The sequence below is a fragment of the Pipistrellus hanaki genome (assembly GCF_964339955.1).
Source record: "Pipistrellus hanaki genome assembly, chromosome: 7".
NCBI classification, from domain to species: Eukaryota; Metazoa; Chordata; class Mammalia; order Chiroptera; family Vespertilionidae; genus Pipistrellus; species Pipistrellus hanaki.
This window is the reverse complement of record NC_140509.1, coordinates 66,457,607-66,470,836: the sequence shown is the minus strand read 5'-3', so window position 1 is coordinate 66,470,836 and position 13,230 is coordinate 66,457,607. Positions and strand designations below refer to the sequence as shown.

Sequence of the window (13,230 nt, the reverse complement as noted above, 5' to 3'; positions counted from 1 at the left end):
GCTGCTTTTGGATGTATTTAATATTATATGTGAAAGTCTGGAGGGCTAGTTAGTATTAAGGTATAAACTTTTCTTTTTAACTATATTGCTTGTTGTAGTGGAATGAATTAAATTCTGTACTGAGGAAATAAATTCACAGGACAATGTTTTCTTTTGCTGTTGTCTTTCAGTTACAGTTTGTGTTAAGCATTTAGACAGATCTGAGCAGAGCAAGGACAATGGGCCAGGTACAGAAAGTCACCAGGGTAAGACAATGGACAAAACTGGGAAAACAAGCACCTTGCCTCCAGGCTAACCTTTCCTCCACTAGCATATGGCTGGTCAGACAGTTGAGACTCCTGACCTTTTTCTATTTCTGGTCCTATGGTTCAGAATCTGCCCTGAACTTTCCTCTCGTCTTTTGCAATGTGGGGCAGAGAATAGCCCTTAAGCATTAAGCCTCAGTGCAATGAGGTTCTAACTGCATCAAATACATCTAGGCCTCAGTTGTGTTTAAAATCCAGGCCCAGAAAAGCAGCAGAGCCAGGCAAACAATTCCATAGCTGACTTCAGGATCAGCTGCATTGGCTAATGACTACCTGCCCTGGTGCCCACCAATCAGTAGAGACCACTACTCTGAAAGTATTACCAGAAACGGAACTTGGCCCTTGACGGGTCTGCCCAGGGTCAGCTGGCACTGTGTGCGTGCTTGACTTTGTGCAGGAAAAATTTCACTACACGAGTCTAGGTGAATTTTAGAGGACGTTTATTAAAGCTAGGAACAGTGAAACAAGAAAGAACTGGGGAAATGACCCCAAGCTGGTCTGTTCACAAAGAAGTCAGAAAAGGGAGCTTTGGGGATAGGCTCCGGGTGTTTGCCTGGAATGAACTGCCATTGCCCATTGCCACCCTGGTTGAAGCTTTGTGGGGTCCCTTAGAGTTCAGGAGATGCATGCCTGTGGGGAAAGAAAGGGGAGCGGCATGGGAGTGCTCCTGGGAAGGAGACTATATGCTGGGACTTTTGTTTTAAAGAATTTTAAAGGCTGGGTGTTTAGGGGAGATCTTAGGAGAGTATTTCAATAGACTGTTCATCAGCTTTATGCTGATGTACCAAAATGAGATTTAGTCTCTTCATTTCATCTGTCCTTGGGTATGGTCTGCAAACGGCATCAATTGGATATCTGCTGTCAATTTCCTTGAATAGGGTGATTTAAGCTATTTACCCTCTGATTGGGGAGAAGAAGTGCTAACCATTTACTCTTACGTGTCCCTGGTTTAGGGAAGATAAGATTTACTAGATGGCTGCAACTGCGTGGCATGGTGACTACCTACATGGCTGCAAACTGCTGTACAGCTGTCTGGTCTCAGTTTCCCCACTCTGCTTGTCCTGGCTTCCTGGCTTATCTCAAAAGGACACTCCTGGAAAGCTGATGAATATTATATCCTCCCCCCTGAGACCTCCAGAGCAATACCCTCAAGAGGGAAGACCCAGTGTGTTCGGCTATCTCTATATAGCACACTGGTGCCCTACCCGCCTCCCCCAGGCTCCTTTCCTTGCCTCTCTCTTTATCCTAAGTTACAAGGGCCCTTCTCTTGCCTCTGTAACTTGTTTCCTGAGGCCATTCTTCTACAGTTCACTTCTTCTGTTGTCAGTGGGAAACAGGCTCTAGAAAAAGGCATTTCAATAATCCACGTGACAAGGTGGTTTATGGGTGATGGCCGCCCCTGCCCCTGGGCTTCTAATGTCCCACCTCCCTCCATTCCGCCATGGAAAAAATCCAACCATGTCTGCAGCAGGGCCAAAATAAAACCAGTGTCCAGAGTTTCCACTTCATATGACTCAGTGGTCTGCAGGCCCCAGAGCCCACTAGGCCCACCTGCCCATGAGCTCCCCGGCAGGAGAGAATGCATGATGGCACTGGTGGGTGAGGGCCATCGAGCAAGAGAGAGACAGAGGGCTTTGTCTCCTCTGGTTTTAACCAGGAGCATTTTCAAAATAGCCAATTAACTTCCCAAGATTTTCACTTGCATTGGGATCTATGCCACTAGCAAAAGATCTTTTTCCCAGGTTAAAGTGACAAGTATCTATCGTCCAGCACCTCCCCTGCACCATTTTGACTTTATTGCACATGTGATTACCTCCACCTTTGCTCTTTCCTTTCCCCCAGTGGTCTGCTGGGAATGGACCAGTGGTTCCCTGGGGGAGTGTGAAGCTATAGCTTTCTGGTGACGCAAACAGGCCTTTGCTTCCCAGCTGACCATGCTCAACAGTGTCTCCCCATGTGCTTCCTCTGCCATCAATAACTTCCTAATGACAGTAACATTTTACCTCTGTGACTTTCTAAATAAACTTTCCCTATAGTTTGAGTCTTGACTCTGAATTCTTTCTTAGCCAGAACCAAGGTACTTAGGTTGCTGAACCAAGGCCTCATCTGACTTCACTGCTCTAATGCCCCATGCTGTTTTACTGCCAATAACTTTATTTTGTGTTGGTTTCAGGTATACAGCATAGTAGTTAGACAATCATATGCTTTACAAAGTTTCCCCCCTAAATTTTTAGCACCTACTTGGTACTATTTATCTGGCTTTTTTCACTTAGCAATGTGCACTTGAAATTCATCCAGGTCGCTGCATGCATAAGACTTCATTCTTTTTATTCCTTTGTAGGATTCTGTCTTATGGATGTACAACAATTTATCTGTTCACTGTTTGATGGCCATTTGGGTTATTTTCAGTTCAGGGTGGTTATGAATAAAACTGTATAACTATTCACTTACAGTTGTTGTTTGTTTTGTTTTGGTGTGTGGACATATGTTTTAGTGTCTTTTGAGAAAGTAACTAGAAGTGGGACTCCTGAGTCATATGCTAAATATTTAAATTTTGAAGAAACTGTCACACTAATTCTCAGAGTGCATTCCCACCAGCAGTAAATGAGAGTTCCAGCTGCAACTTGTCCTTGACAGTGCAGTATTTGATGGCTTAGGTTTTTTAAGAATAGTTTTTTATTTATTTACTTTAACTATTTTAATAGGTGTGTGAGGTTATATTTTATTAGAAAGCATTAGTCCTTGGCCCAATTTAATCAGTGTTGGTATTTTTCAATCTCCCATGATTCTTAAATTTAGAGAGACTAAATTAGTTCATCAAATCACCAGAAATAGAGGGGCCTAATCATTCTAACTGCTGGCTGTAATTACGGTTCTTTTCTGTGGAGTTCAGGCAGACCTTTGTGGTTCAGATGGGTATCAGGAGGGCATGTTTGTGCACTGGTCTGGGGAAGTGGGTGAGAGAAGCCTCTTATTGGTATGATTTGCTGAAAGCCACAGGGCTTGGGAAATCCCTGAAAAAAATTTTCCCCCCAGGATGACTAATCAGGATGGATTGCTAGGGAGGAGACTAGAAACCAGTGGACAGTTTAGCAGGGCACCCAGCAATCCAGTCCTGAAGTAACAGTGGCCTGAATTAGGTTGTGTTATTGGTAAAGCCTGGATATGATTTTTTAAAATGAAATGATCTTACCTAATAAAAGAGAAATGTGCAAATTAACCATCACTCCGCTATGCCCACAGCCAATCAGAGTGAGTATGCAAATTAACCCAACAAAGATGGAGGTTAATTTGCATATGCACACGCAGAGCGGTGTGAAGCCTGCTAGTGGGGGAAGGAAGGCTGCAGAGGGAGCTACTGCAGTGGTGCTCCAGACAGAAGTGAGGACTGGCTGGCTCCAGGCGGCCTAGGAGAGGGGACTTGCTGACTCCAGGCGGCCTGGGAGAGGGGACTTGCTGGCTCTAGGCGGCCTGGGAGAGGGGACTTGCCTGCTCCCAGGCGGCTGGGAGTGAAGCAAGGGGCCTATTGCACAAATATTGTGCAACCGGGCCTTTAGTGGATATAATAAAAGGAGAATCTAAGTATTGATGTAAGAGTAAGTAAGGAGTTGATATGCTTGAAGTCTTACATTTAAATGATAGGAGAGGATCTCAATAGTAAAGTGAAACAGCATTTTACAAAATCTCCCTCTTGCAAACTCCAATGGCCAGTAGATGAATTCTCCAGCACATTTTACTTGACTTATCAGGAATGTTAACATAAGTCTCTTGACACACCAGACACTCCCTTCTTTTTCTCTCAACCTGAGGATTCACCTTCTTGCGTCTCCTTCTTAACGCTGCCTGGTCCTTATTTTCCTTTGTTGGTTCCTCCTCATCTCCACCCCTGAATACTTATATCTCTAGCTTGAACCTTTTACTTGAATCCCATACTGACATATCTAACTAGCTACTCCTATCTGATTTGCTGAACTAATTCAGTCTCTCTTAATTTAAGAAGCATGAAGAGATTGAAAAATACCAACACTGATTAAATTGGGCCAAGGACTAATGCTTTCTAATAAAATATAATCTCACGCACCTATTAGAGCAAAGTAAATAAACATCTCAAGCTCAACATATGCGCAACCAAACTCCTGGTCTCTACAACCCCAGGCTGAAGTCTCCTTTAATCTGCCTCTCTTCTTTCCCATGCTCAGGCCCCAAACCCTAAAATTATCTTTTTCTTCTCTTTCTCTGTCATTTGTATCATATCCATCACCATATGCTTTTGGCTCTACCTTCAAAATATGCCTATAATCTGACCATTTCTCCCTGCCTCTACTGCTACCAGCATGGCCGAATCACTATAATCTCCAAACTAGATTGTTCTGGGTCTCCCAGTTTTCATCCTAGACCTCTTAGATCTGCCCTAAAAACAGCAATTTAAAAGAAAAACAGTCAGACTTGTCATTTTCCCACTTAGAATCCTTCAGTGGCTTCTCATTCAGAGACTCCTTACAAGGCTCAATGGCTACAACACACATCAGCAATCAAGTCTTGCTACTGCTCTGAACCAGGACCAGAAACATGATTTGCAAGGCTTGGTACAAAATGGAAATGCAGAGCTCCTTGTTAAAACTTGTAATAATTCCTCAGAGCTGACCTCAGAGCATTCAACAAAGTGCATGGCCACTCTAAGCACAGACCCTAGTCCATGAGCTGGGCCTTTTCTGACCTCATCTTCTCTTGCTCTTATTTACGCGGCTCCAGCTATAATGGCTTCTGAGAGTTTCTTCAACATGCCAGTCAGGCTGAACCTCACATTCTGTTTGCTCTGCTTGACTCTCTCCATCCTAGAAATCTAAGTGGCTCCTTTCTTCCTTTCCTTTAGGCCTCTGCTCAACTGTCCATTCAGAGACATAAGCAAATTCTGAAGTAGAAGTTTGGGGAATAATGTGATGATTCTTAGTCCTATATATAGAGTTACAGAACCATACATTTTAGACGTTAGGGATCATTTAAATGTAGTTTTTTCCTCTAGGATTAAAAGAACAACCAGCTTTTTCCGCAATGGGTTTGCTGCCAGAACACAGGTGTCATGAAAACCACCATTAACTCAAACCCAAGATGGGAAAGGAAAAGACTCACATCAACATCGTCGTCATTGTACACGTAGATTCCGGCAAGTCTACCACTACCGGGCATCTCATCTACAAATGTGGTGGGATCGACAAAAGAACCATCGAGAAATTTGAGAAGGAGGCTGCTGAGATGGGGAAAGGCTCTTTCAAGTATGCCTGGGTCTTGGATAAACTGAAAGCTGAAAGGGAGCGAGGTACCACCATTGATATCTCCCTGTGGAAATTCGAGACCAGCAAGTATTATGTGACCATCATTGATGCCCCAGGGCACAGAGACTTCATAAAAAAACATGATTACAGGCACATCTCAGGCCGACTGTGCTGTCCTGATTGTTGCTGCTGGTGTTGGTGAATTTGAAGCAGACATCTCCAAGAATGGACAGGCCCATGAGCATGGCCTTCTGGTCTACACACTGGGTGTGAAACAGCTGATTGTTGGTGTTAACAAAATGGATTCCACTGAGCCACCCTGGAAAAGATACCAGGAAATTGTTAAAGAAGTCAGCACCTACATTAAGAAAATTGGCTACAACCCTGACACAGTAGCATTTGTGCCAATTTCTGGTTGGAATGGTGACAACATGCTGGAGCCAAGTGCTAATATGCCTTGGTTCAAGGAATAGAAGGTCACCCATAAAGATGGCAATGCCAGTGGAACCACACTGCTTGAAGCTCTGGATTGCATCCTGCCACCAACTCGTCCAACTGATAAGCCCCTGCGTCTGCCCCTCCAGGATGTCTACAAAATTGGTGGTATTGGTACTATCCCTGTGGGCAGAGTGGAGACTGGTGTTGTCAAGCCCGGCATGGTGGTCACCTTTGCTCCAGTCAATGTTACAACTGAAGTAAAGTCTGTTGAAATGCACCATGAAGCTTTGAGTGAAGCTCTTCCTGGGGACAGTGTGGGCTTCAACGTCAAGAACGTGTCTGTCAAAGGTGTTCGCCGTGGCAATGTGGCTGGTGACAGCAAAAATGATCCACCAATGGAAGCAGCTGGCTTCACAGCTCAGGTGATTATCCTGAGCCATCCTGGCCAGATCAGTGCTGGATATGCACCTGTGCTGGATTGTCACACAGCTCACATTGCTTGCAGATTTGCTGAGCTGAAGAAGAAGATTGATCATCGTTCTGGGGGAAAAAACTGGAAGATGCCCTCAAGGTTTTGAAATCTTGTGATGCTGCCATCGTTGATATGATTCCTGGCAAGCCCATGTGTGTTGAGAGCTTCTCTGACTACCCGCCTCTGGGCCGTTTCACTGTTCGTGACGTGAGGCAGACAGTTGCTGTGTGTGTCATCAAAGCAGTGGACAAGAAGGCAGCTGGAGCTGGCAAAGTCACCAAGTCTTCCCAGAAAGCTCAGAAGGCAAAATGAATAATATTCCCAATAGCTGCCACCCCAGTCTTAATCAGTGGTGGAAGAACGGTCTCAGAACTGTTTGTCTCAATTGGCCATTTAAGTTTAATAGTAAAAGACTGGTTAATGATTACAATGCATCGTAAAACCTTCAGAAGGAAAGGAGAATGTTTTGTGGGCCGTTTGGTTCTTTTGTGTGTGTGGCAGTTTTTAAGTTATTAGTTTTTAAAATCAGTACTTTTTAATGGAAACAACATGACCAAAAAACTGTCACAGAATTTTGAGACCCATTAAAATAACAAAGTTTAATGAGAAACCTGTGTGTTCTTTTGGTCAACACTGTAACTTTCTGTTATACTACTTAGGTAAAAGGCTTCAGAATTGCCCATGACCTAGTTCCAGTGTTATATCTGCTGATAAAACTTAACAATTGGATAGTTCTGTTAACATTTTTTTTTTCCTGGGTGGGAACGTCAGGGTTTTTGTGAAATTTCCTCCCTCCACTGAATCACCTGTCTCTTCATGATAAAAGCTATGGGAAAGGGGGAGTCTGTTGATGTAACACTAAATAGGTTAGGACAGGTAAGCAAAGAGTAACCTCGTGTTTGTAAGCTATTTCTAAAGGCCAAATTCTGTAAAGGCCATGTGTTAACATAAAAATTTTGTAGTTAACATCAATACTGAGTAAATTTGTTGGTATGTCAAATTTTAGTTTTCCAGTTTTACTGGAATGTGAATTCACATTTACAAATGTTGAGGTAGTTTAAGAACCTTAAGTGAGGTTTGAATAGTATTGAGCACTGTCTTGCTGCAGTTATTGTATCCAAATTCTAGGAAAAATAAGTTGATGCTGGAAAAAAACAAACAAAACAAAACAAAACAAAACAAAACAAAAAACCCCAAAACAATTGAGGACCAAAACATAAAATAAAAATTAAATGCTTGTCATCTCTGACTGGCTTATTTCATTTAGCATAATATTTTCCAGGTCCCCTCCATGCTGTCTCTAAGGGTAAGAGATTCTTCTGTTTTTACTGCTGCATAATATCCCCTGGTTTAAATGTACCACAGCTTTTTTTTATCCACTCATCTACCACTGGGGACTTAGCTGTTTCAAGATCTTAGCTATTGTAAAGTGATATGTGGAATCTAATGGCCAAAATAAGTTGAGGAACAAAATAGATCCAGAGGCATGGAAACATGGAACAGACTGTTGAATCTCAGAGGGAAGGTAGGGGTGGGTGGGATGAGATCAACCAGAGAACTTATATGCATTCTAGTATATGCATAACCCAAGGACATAGACAATAGTGTAGTGAAGGCCGGAGGCTGGGGGTGGGGTGGGCTAGAAGTTGCCAATGAGGGGGAAAAGAGGACATATGTAATACTTTCAATAATAAAGATTTAAAAATAAAAATGCTTGTCTATATTTACACAATTTCCTGTTGAGTTGATAGTGAAACATTTAGAATAGACACCTCAGTTAGAATTTAAGGAAACAGAGGAATGGTACAGGATAAGTCAGACCACACCAATCTGCTAAGTTTTACAGGTAAGAAGTGTCCGGATTCTAAAGTACTAATTTAGAGGAATGTTTTTAAAGGCAACAGTTAAAGTAAATGAAAGAATATATGTAGTGGAAAGAGCAAGGGCTTTGGACCTGTTCTTTGAAAATAACTATAATTAGGGAAAAGAGAATTTGCTAAAAGAGAAAATAAAGAGAAGCACTGATTCTGGAATCAGACAAATCTGATTTTTATTGTTGGTCAGTTCATTTATTAACTATGCAACCTATCCTTCAAGCCTTATATTTCTTGCCTGTGAAAAGAGGGTAATAATAATGAGGTAATAATAATAATAATGTCTTTTCCATAGAATTTTTGGAAGAATATATGAGATAATACATAAGGTAGTATAGTGTTTTGTGCATAATAAACATTAATTAACTACTGTTCATTATTTATGTAACTTATGGGAAGAAGTACTCTACCAGAAAATACATAAAGCTACATTTCAAAAAAAAAAAATTGTCCTTTTTTCCATAGTCCCAACTTTCAATCTATTCTTTTAATTTGCTCCATTTTAAGGTCATGACTGTTTATGCTGAGACTGTCTGTGGTTTGGTTGAAGGGAAGTTGCACAATATTCTGTATTTGTGCTGACCATTTGAGAAATTTTTCTGTTGTTACAAGGAGTTGAATAACCTAAATCATGGCTTTAAAATGGGAATTTCTGGGTAGTGAGAATAACTAGCATGTTTCTGCATTGTTGTCAGCTGTTCTTTCTGTTTACAATAGAATGAGAAGTGCTTTTAGATTGGTGGTTCTTTCTTATTGTAGAGACCAGAGCACACACGATTCTTGTCCTCTTTACCTCTAATTCTTACACTAGATGCTCATTTATGAAAAACTGGAAGATTGCCGAAACCGGTTTGGCTCAGTGGTTAGAGCGTCAGCCTGCGGAGTGAAGGGTCCCAGGTTCAGTTCCAATCAAAGGCATATATCTTGGTTGTTGTAGGCACAACCCCAGTAGGGGGTATGCAGGAGGCAGCTGGTGATGTTTCTCTCTCATCAATGTTTCTAACTCTCTATCTCTCCCTTCCTCTCTGTAAAAAATCAATGAAATGTATTTTTAAAAAATCCTGAAGGAGGATGGTTTTATTCTCTATGAAAGGCCTGATGCATGAAAATTCATGCAAGAGTAAGCCTTCCTTCCTGTGGCTGCACCCAGGACCCGCACTTCTCTCTGGCGGCTGGCAGGCACCCAGGACCTGGTCAGCTTCCCTCCGCCAGGCTCTGTCTGGAAGGATGTCTGGTCTAATTAGCATATTACCCTTTTGTTATTATAAATTATTTGAAAGAAAGACTTATTAGGGAGAACCTTGTTTTTTTTTTTGTTGTTTGTTTGTTTGTTTTTTGTTTTTAATCAGACATAGTTATTGAGAAAGAAAGACTAAAAGTGCTTTTATTCAGACTTTCTTAACTTTTCCATCCCAAAAGATATGAGGTTTAGATTTGGGGAAAATGTTCCATATAAATGTTCTGTTAGCCACTAAAGAAGTCTTTATTGACTCATTATCCTGAGGCCATAGGTTTCTGGTCATGATTTAAAAAAATAAAAAAAGTATCTCACATGACTCCTTGTAAAAACTGCCTTCCTGCTAGAAGCCACTGAAAGTGAAGCGAGTTGGCCATGAATGAGCTCCCTATCTAGCTGAGGATGGCAATATGGGACTCCTTGTTCTTACAGTGTGCATTAGTCAAATATTTGAGGGAACGAACCATAGAACTGTGGTGGTTTCTTGGAAGTTCTTTTTGCTTGTAGAACGTCCTGCTGGCTGTGACCATTGTTATCACTATGTGTTGGCTAGAATTTACCAGCTGAGCGCTGGGAATACATGTATATTGAAATGAGGATGGTGCCTTGGTTCATGGTCCAAATGAGTAGGCATCACATTAGAACTCAGATTCACATAAGAGTTCTGCCTTTTTCCTATCAGGAAAAAGGACAGGAAAAAAGGCAGAACTCTTATGTGAATCTGATGTTTCTAAGAAATCATAAAGAAATCTGATGTTTCTAAGAAATCATAAAGCCTTGAGTATGAGCATGATTGTTGGTCACTATGGTTAAAAAATATAATTAGAACAAGAATTAAAGAAATATAAATACTTAAGTATAATTAATGTTCTATTCCCTGATTCATAAGTACTGGTTCTTCATTCATCTTTTATTTCTTCATTGTAAAAAATACAATTGTATTGCCTTTAGCTTCCTGCTTTGAGCAGAGGCCACTTTAGGAATACACCCAGGAGTAGGATTACCTTTACATGGTCTGTTCATCTGCTGAGGACTACTGCAGTAATCTTCTAAATTGCTAAAACAGTCCTTCCTGAAGAGCATCATTATTCTCATTTCCCTCTGTTTCTACTAAAATCTAACATTTTTTAATTGCCCTTTTGTCTTTCTGATGCTTTGTTTATCTCAATTTACATAAAGTTTAATTTTGTTTAATTTCTCCAATTTATGGCAAGGTTGAGCATGTTTTTATATTTGTTAGCATTTTGTATTTCTTGTATATAAATTTCATTTATACTTTGTTCATTCTTCTATTGTGTTTCCTGTCTTTTTTTGTTGATTCATATATATTCCTTCTCTGTTCAAGCACAAATCCCTTTTGGACTTTAGGTATCACAAATATTTTCTCCTGATCTGTCATTAATAAGTTTATCTTATCAGTGGTATTCTTTGTTGGAAAGAAATCCTAAATTTTTATGTAAGTTAATCTTTTTTTTTTTTTTTTTTTTAAACCTTATGATTTTTAGCATTCGGGTCTCATTTAAATTATTCCTTCCTGCGGGTGCCTGATACTGCCGGGGATCTCCCTTCTCTGTGGCCAGCACGAAGAGATGAAATTGGTTCTTCGAAGAGGCAGCCAGGGATTGAGAAATAAAGAAATGAAAAGAGTCGATGAAGAAATAGGTTTAAGCTGGTCCCCAGGTGGGTCGACCAGTCTCTGCTGGAGAGACTGACTGACAACCTCCTGAGCCACGCAGCACATCTATTTATACTCCAATCCACCAAGGGAGTTTCACAGGAAAACCAGGAGTCTGGGAGGGCCCAGGTCCCACCACTCCTTCCTCCGGGACAAACATAAGCCAGGAACTAAGAACATCTCTGCACTCCCAGGGCGGGAGTGCAACTGACATGATTCTGCCAATATCCGGGGCCCAGTCAACAACAATCTATAGAATGTCCAGGTGTCTTCCCATTTGGTCCTCTACACCTTCCTCTCAAGTCTGCAAAAATATTCTGCTACTTTTTTTTTTCTTTTTTCTGTTAACTTTGTGGTAAAACCACTGTGGTGAGAAGAAGTAGAATATAGGGAGTAGAACCAGAGGAGAGAAGAGTGACCTGTTCAAGGAAAACAAATTGATCTTGACAAGAAAATAATATTTTTGTTGTTAATCCTCACCTAAGGATATTTTTCCATTGATTTTTAGAGAGAGTGGAAGAGAGGAACATCAATATGAGAGACACGTTGATTGTTTGCCTTCACACATGCCCACTACAGTCAGGGATTGAGCCTGCAACTGAGGTACATGCTCTTGACTGGAATTGAATCCAGGACCCTTCAGTTCCAAGGCCTATGCTCTTTCCGCTGAGCCAAACCAGCAAGAGCAAGGAAATTAAGAGAAAAAATAAACTTAAACACAAATATGCACGTTAGTAAATAAAAGATACTCACTGGATAGTTTAAAATGTGTAAATTTAAGACAAGGAAATTTGAACTATTTAATGAAAAGTATAACAGGGGAAAAAAAGAAACAGAAAGTATGGTCAATGGAAAATATAAAATACAATCACAGAAGAAGTCCTAATACAGTAGTAATTATATTCTATTTAAAAGGCTCAAACTTATCTATCAAAATGCATAAATGTTGTAGAATAAAATAATATAGAAAAGTTGAAAGGCTGAGGGACAAGGATTGGAAGGCAACTGGTCTTCACTATGGACTTTTGGGGCCCAGTTTGTGGTGGAATGATGGTATCAACATTAGTTCATCGTCTTGTGAGGAACATCTTATGTATCTTTATTCCTTACAGAGAGTTGATGCTTAAGCTATGTTTACAGCCACATGGATCTGAACTGTCTCACCTACCTTCCAAGTTCATTATGAGGAATAATCACAGTTGAAAAATATAAATAGAAACATATAATACAGTGCACTTAAAATAGTATGACTTTACATATAATAACCACTTCGTGAGTAACCACTAAGTAAATGTTAATTTGGATGAGCAGTCAGAGTAGGCTACATGCCCCTACAGCAGCATTGTTTCCTATCACTACAGCTGTTACGCTTTGTTTGGAGAGAAGAAAAGATTACTTAGGTCAATGTGAGCCAAATCTTTTAACACAATCCTCTTGTTTGGAATGTCATTTTCAAAAATGTTTTAATTTCTCAATGAAATATAGTGGCAACTATACTTTGGTAAAAACTGCTGTTTGAATTTTAACCCTTCTAGTTTGGCTCTTGCACCTGATTAAACACGGGGGCAGTGGGGGGGGGGGGGGGAGCTATTTACCCTAGCTTTCAGGTGGAGACTTGGAGGCTAAGGCAATTTTCCCTTGCCTGGGACCAGGAGCACAGGAGAGTAATTCCCAATAACTCAGTAACCTACAGAGATAGAAACTGTAGATAACCTCTGAGCTCTGCTTCTATGTTATAGGCTATTGCAAGATAGGGCCACATTCCAATGTCCAGCAGGACGTGACTAGCAACGACCCCGCGTGCTGACCCCAGTCTTTAGAATGTAGTCTTTAAGATTTAGAATTTATGACAAAGGAAAATTCCTTTGGTTTGAACCTTTAAAAGGAATTGCGTACCCCTGAAACGGTGCAGTCGTGTGGAGACCACCTGTGAGTGGTACTCTCGCGGCTGTCCTG

The 13,230-nt window shown here is 40.9% G+C and overlaps 1 pseudogene across 1 annotated transcript; it reads left to right on the top strand.

The window, feature by feature from the left end:
• The first annotated feature begins 5,354 nt into the window (after positions 1 to 5,354).
• LOC311625340 (elongation factor 1-alpha 1-like) lies at positions 5,355 to 7,637 on the top strand (annotated as a pseudogene). The gene has a single exon. The product of its transcript is annotated as an elongation factor 1-alpha 1-like (transcript).
• Positions 7,638 to 13,230: the final 5,593 nt, after the last annotated feature.